Source organism: Sorex fumeus, unplaced genomic scaffold (assembly GCF_029834395.1).
Source record: "Sorex fumeus unplaced genomic scaffold, SorFum_2.1 ptg000043l, whole genome shotgun sequence".
Lineage (NCBI taxonomy): Eukaryota > Metazoa > Chordata > Mammalia > Eulipotyphla > Soricidae > Sorex > Sorex fumeus.
The window spans coordinates 5,695,329-5,701,845 of NW_026606100.1; positions in this window are offsets into that span (position 1 = coordinate 5,695,329).

The window sequence follows — 6,517 nt, forward strand, 5'->3', positions numbered from 1 at the left end:
GACCCCTCTGTCCTGCAGCCCACCCCACACCAGCCAGGCACGCCTGCTTTCCCCGAGCCCAGACGCCAGAGCTGCGGTGGGAGTCCAGAGGAGGGTCTGGGTCCTGGCCAGGCGGGGATCCCACGCCCACTCCCTCCAGCCCTGGCCCTCCTGCCCTGCGTGGAGGCTCCCAGGGAGCCCCAGCCCCTCGCCCGCCAGGCTTTGCTGAGCGGAGATTGTGCCGACGTTGCCAGAATGGGCATGAAGCGTGTGCACGGCTATGTCAGGGAAAAGACCCAATTAGGAAGGAAATTGGGGGGGCAGTGTGGGGGCCCTGGGAGCCGCGCTGGCAGGAGGCTCAGTGCTGGGGAGACACTGTGAGCACTAGAGAGGGGAGTTTTCCCAGGCGCCCCCAGCACCTCCCACCCAGGGCCCTAGGTCTGCAAGACGGATGCAGTGGAGGGCTTGGGGATAGAGGTTCAGGTGGCCGAGGGCTTGCTGGGGGCAGGGGGCACTTAGGAACCCCTCCCACCTACTCAGTTGGACTCACAGATCACTAGGCTTTGTGGGCACAGGCATCCCCACCCCCAAGCTCCTTTTATGCCCTGATGGCCAGTGCCCCTTTGGGGGGAACACCAGCCACCCCCGGCACAGCTGAGTGAATAGCCAGAACCAGTCTGACGCCCTCCTAGCACCAAGGTGGCACGTGGATCTGCAGGGAAGGGAAAGGCAGATGAGTGACAGCGTGCGGGGGGGGGGGGCGGGGGAGGCGCGAGGGGTCCCCGTCTCGGTCCTCCTCCCTCTTTCCTCCCCCCAGACCCCGGGGCCCAGAGGGCCCAGAGAGGGGCTATGGAGACACTGACCTCCAATGCAGCTTCTCCCCACCACCCCAGTCCTGCGTCCTTTTCAGCCCTCACTGAGGCTGAGCACTTCCTGTCCCCAGCAGGAAGTAGGGGGACAGCAAGTGGGGGTGTGGGAAGTTGGTGTGACTGCTATCACGGGGACAGAGAATCACTCATCCTCAGAGCCGAGGCCGTGGGTGTTCTAGCTGGGGCAGGCAGGTACCTGAGGGTCCACGTTCTCCCCGCCCCCAGCCACTCCCCATGGCTGAGGGGGGCACGGGTGCCATTCTCCCTGTGCTCGGACCCTGCTTGGGCTACAGCAGGTCCATCCCCTAAGGCTCCACGAGAGGCAGGTGGGCAGCACTGTCCCGCATTTGGGCTTCCTGCCTTCCCACAATACCCTGTCCCCAGGATCGGAGCCAGGAAAGCCCCGAGTGACAGGTCCAGGGGGTCCCCACCTACTCCACCCTCTTCACCTGGGCCAGAACCCTGTTTTCCTGCCCTTCTGCAGGATTGCTGGTGCACCCTTCCCCCACCCCCTCCGTGAGCCCATGCTCTTATTAGCAGGTTTTCCCTGATTTTGCAAGTCAAATTGTGCATTATTGAGCGCACGCCCGCCCGCCCGCCCGCCGTTCTCAGCTCCAGCTGGAGACGCAGCCAGTGGAGCTGGAGGCCATCTGGGAGCCAGGGAGCCTGCCTGGGTCACGTGCCTGCAGCGCCCGTCGAGGCCTTCTACAAGTGCCTATCCAGGGACACCCCCACCCCTTGCTAGGCTCTGGGGAGACCCCACCCCCAACAATGGCCGTCATGGGCTGCAGGAAACCCACCCCACGAGGGCAGCCGAAGGGAGTGGGGAGGAGAAGCCGGTCACAGGCGACAGCCCAGGCCCTTCCTCATCTGACCTGGGGCTCTGGGTCCGGCTCAACTGGTCCCACCAAGCGGAGGCTTCTCGGGGTGTCACGGGTGACTCGGGGCCCTCTCCACACCAAGAAAGTCTTCCCAGGAGATGCCGGTGGGTGCTCAACCCTTGCCTGTCCCAGCAGAAGACCAGGTCGGCTTCAGCCACATTGGGGTGGGGTGGGGGGTGGGAGCCTGAGTCAGGAAGTAGCCTGGGCTCACTGACAAGGCAGGAGGTCTGCTGAGTTAGGGCTCAGCCTCCAGGGCTGAGTGGGTACAGGCCTGGATGGCTTCCAGGAGGAGGTGGTCCCAGAACCGGGTTTCAGAGCATCGTAGGACTCATCCGGTGGAGAATCCTGGGTGCCAGACATCGTGCGTGCCACATGGGATGCCCACGCCAGCGGGTATGGACCGAGGCTCCCCTGAGATGTCGCTTCAGGGACGCTGGATGCTGGCACCCCCCTCACTCCGCCGCGCGGCAGTTCTCACCGCCCCACGTCCTATTTCTGGAACGTGGCGTTGGGCGCTTCTGTTTGGTTGTGTTAATTGGGATCAGTTTTTACAGAATGAGACTAATGGGGTGGGAAAAATCTGCAAAAGTCTTTGTGCGCCAGTTAACCTGTGTGCGGGGAGCAGGCTTGGGGGAGGGGCATTCTGGTCCCGGGGACACAGTTGTCCCCATTGGACCAGTACCTGGGCCACTGAAAAGGGCTGCCACTGGCGCAGCCTGAGCAGGGAAGGCACAGGCAGGAATGGGGTGGGGACCCTGCCCAGACTGAGGGATCCCAAGTCAGGAGCATGACCTCATGGTGCCTTTGTCCCAAGAGTCTGGGACAGGCCCAAGGTTGGAGGGAGGAGGGGGCGGCGAACCAAATGACATTGGCTCACAGACCATAAGATCACAGTTCCTCTCCCCGCACAGAGAAAGGGAGTCACTGAAGGCAGGGTCTGGGGAAGAGGAAGTGGCAAATGGAGGACAGGTGTGTGTCCAGAGGGGGTGGCCCCTGGAGCAGGTGACCACCCCGGGAGAGCCTCGGAGTCCAGATCCAGCTGCTGCCTGGAAACAGCAGACAGGACTCGGTCCCACAGTGGTTCCGGGACGAGCCCTTGCTCCTGCTTCCACTGGACACTGCCCAGCACCCCCCAAGTGCCCCCAGCACCCCTGAAGCTGCAGTGCCCCTCCACCCACATGCTGGCTTTTGTTCTGTCCCCCATCATTTTATTTTTAATAGTGGTGCTGCATCGGGCTGTCTTGGCACGGTTCCCTCCAGGCTGCCGCACGCCAGGTCTGGAACCCCAGGGCCCCACCCTGTCGAGCGAGGTGTTCTCTGCGGGGCCTTCTTTGTCCTCAATTGTTGGCATTCATTTTTCTCCTTCCTGAGGGTATCCCAGAAGCCTCGGTGTGTCTCCCCTTTGCAGTTGCAGTGTGGTTGGTGGGGGGGCTGCCTGGTCCCCCCGCCCCACCCCGACTCCCTCTCCCGCACAGAGATGGATGTTCCTTTATTGCCCATAAATCTCCGCACAGCCCTTTGAGGAGACACCTCCGAGGCCTCCAGCTCCCCCGTGTTTGTAGCTGCAGGTTTAATTAGCCCGCCCCGCAGAGGAGCAGCTGCCAGGGCGGGGGAGCTGGGGAAGGGCCCCGCGTTTGGTCTGGGGTGACTGCAGGCACTGCTCCTCCCTTGCTCACCCACCTGTACGGATTCAATCCGGAGGGCTGGCCAGGGGGACCCCAATTCTCAAAGCCTGGGTGGCCCAAGGGCGAGGCCGGAGCTGCACCTCTGCAGGGGGGCCCTGGAAGGAGGCCCGTTGGTTCTACCTGACCCAGCGTGGACTGGATATGGGGCCTGTCCCTCCCTGCCTGGGCCAGCAGAGGGCAGGACACAACCAGAGCTGGACACCCTGTGATGGTCAAGGTGAGACTCATCCTGGGAGCTTCCGGGTCAGCAGCTCCCCAAGGATGAGCCTGAGTGTAAGGGGACTTACAGAGGGCTCGGCTGCAGCTTGAGAGAGAGGCACTGTGGCCAGCCCTGAGTCCCCCACAGGGGTGCATCCTGCTCATTGCGAGACCTCAGGAGGGTCCCACAGCCCCTCTGGGCCCGGGAAACCAGCTAGATGCTGTCCGAGGCAGGCAGCCTGGAACGCACTGCCCGGCCCAGCCCCGGGCCTGATTCCCCTGCTGTCAGCTGACCATCTGGCGCTGGCCTGAGCCGGGCCCTTCTCCAGAGGCGCTTTGAGCACCAGGGACCTTCCTTATGAGGCTGTGAGATATGGGGACAAGAAAACCGAGGGTCAGGGTGGGGTGGGGGTGGCGTCTGCAGGCTGGGGTCCCCTCTGGACCTCCAACAGTCCTGGTTTTGTTGGGTGTGGGTTGCTGAGGGTTGGCGACTCCACTCGTCTGGACGGGGACCAGCCCAGGGGAATCAAGGGGGTGACTGCCTGGAAGAGGGGGTTCTTCTCAGATTTGAGTGTTGAAGCAGAGCAGAGTCTTGGGGTGAGGACTCTGGATTTTGTTGTGGTCACTAGGGCTGGGAGGGATGTCGCTGAGGAAGCTGAGGCAGAGCCACGGGGCTGTCAGCCTGGCTCCATGGGCGCTGCCCAGTATAAACTTCCAGAGCTGTCCCCTGCGGCTGCCCCGTTCTGGAGGGAGGAGCCCTGGGAAGTTCTCAGGCTGTTGCCTGGGGTGCTAGGACAGCCTTGGCCCACAGTAAAGAGTGAACTGGGGGTCGAGGCAGGCCAGGGTTCTATGGGACACTGGGTGACAAAGGTGGGTGGGGTCTCCTCACTGTGGGTGTGGGGGCTCCCCGAAGGCCAGAAGACCGGAAACAGCCTGGACCGAGTGTACACCTAGGCTCAGATGACGCCCAGTTTCCAGGTCAAGGGACACCATGGCTTGACAGGGCTCAGGGGAAGGAGCTGGAGCCCAGGATGGTGGGACCTCCAGGACGAGGTGCTGAGGTGGGGAGAGGGCCGTGTGCCAGCCACGGTGTCAGCCCCCTGCCCAGACACTCTGTGTTGCGACTCTGGTCCCAGGTCCTTGTCAGCGTGCCAGACACGTCACGGGCTCCGACTCTGAGGACAGGGGTGACCCGGCCACGTGGGGGGCAAGCACACAGCCCTGAGGCGGCGCCTCTGCCCGTAGCCCTGGGGCCCCGGGCCCCTCAGCGAGCTGCGCTTCCCCATGCATTTCCTTCTAGCGTGTTCTCGGTCCCTCTGGACATCAGCTGCTAAACATTCTGCTGCTTCTATTATTTCAAAACTAATTTAAGGATTAAAAAATAATTCTTCCAATTACTGTTCACAGCTCCGGGCAGTCAGCTAAACAAGGGCTGTGCTCCTGCCTGAGGACCTGAGCCAATGCAGGGAAACGGCATTGGCCCCCGGAGTCCCTCAGCCCCTGCCAAGGGGAACAGGCACCCCTCCCCACCCTCCTGGGACAGAGAAGTGACCCCTGAGTGCAGCGCCTGCTGGGGACCCTCGCCTGCCCTGCAGTGGCTCAGCCTCCCCGGATGTCACCCACCTCGACTGTCCTGCACACTGGGCTAGAGCCTGCACAGGTCACCCACCCTGTGGCTTCGAGTCCTGTGATGGGGCCAGGAATGGCCAGAATCCCAGGAGCGGAAGGGGGTGGGGAAGGATGGGGTGGGGGGGGCTGCCTGTTCCGCGCTGCTTCTCGCGTTTTAATTACCTTCCCATGCAGGTGCTGGGGGTCCAGGAGGCTGAGCAGGACCTGGTGGTCCTCTGAGCCCCCCACCCTCGGGCTCAAGAGCCGGTGAGTCAGGACTGGGGTGGGGGTCCGGGCTGGAGGGGAGTCCGCAGCCCCTCCCGGCCATGCTGGCGCTGGTCGGTGATCTCATCTCTTTCCCAGGCTGTAAATATCACCCAAACGCTCACGACTCCCAAATTGTCCTCCAGCCTGGGCCCTTCTCCGGAGCTCAGCCTGCACAGCCCACGCGACACCCCCGCCCAGATGTCTCCCGGGCCCCAACCACGGAAGCCGCTCCTGCCGCACCCCCAACCTTGGGACGGTGTGGAGGCTCAGGGCAGGAGCCCTGCCTGCCACCTCTGCTGCTGCCGGAAACGGGCACGTGGCTTGTGGCCACAGCCCTCTGCACCCCCTCCCACCCTTCTATCTTGGCTCTTGTGTCCCCCCATTCCCCAGTGCTCAAGCACCCACGTGTAAGCAGCATCCCGAGAGAGACCCCCAGCCCTGCCCCTGGGAACAGTCCCCAAGGTTGGGGGACCTCCCCCTTCTCTGTGCCCAGGACCTCCCGGGATCACCTGCTCTTCCATCAGCAAGATTCCCCCACCAGGGTGTCCCTTTCTCTTCCCAGCAGGCCGGTGGTAGGCACAGAGGCCCAGGACAGGAGCTGCGGCTCCAGAAGTGGGGCCAAGGGTGGGTGGGGTGGGGAGACCAGGAGCCTAGTCCCAGCTCCCCGGGGGCAGGGACCTGCTGTCTCCTGAGCTGCCATGGGCCCCAGCCCCCAGCTGCAGGCCGCTGGGGGTGACAATCTCCAGTCACAGTGCCCGGGGAGGCATGCGCTCTGAGAGGTAGCGAGTGCCCTATTTCGGAGGCAGGCAACCGGAGGAGCTCCGGTGGGCCTCAAAGGTTCTTTGCAAATAGGTGTCTGCAGTTTGCATGGGCCCAGGGAGGTGGGGGGGACGACAAAGGGCTGTCGGGCAGTGCAGGAGCCTCAGCCTCAGCGCAGAGCCCTTCCACGGCCCCCCACTCCCACCCCAACCCCCGATCTAGCAGCTTACCGCATCTTCTGGGGAGTGGTAGGGGCTGCGCAGGAGAAAAC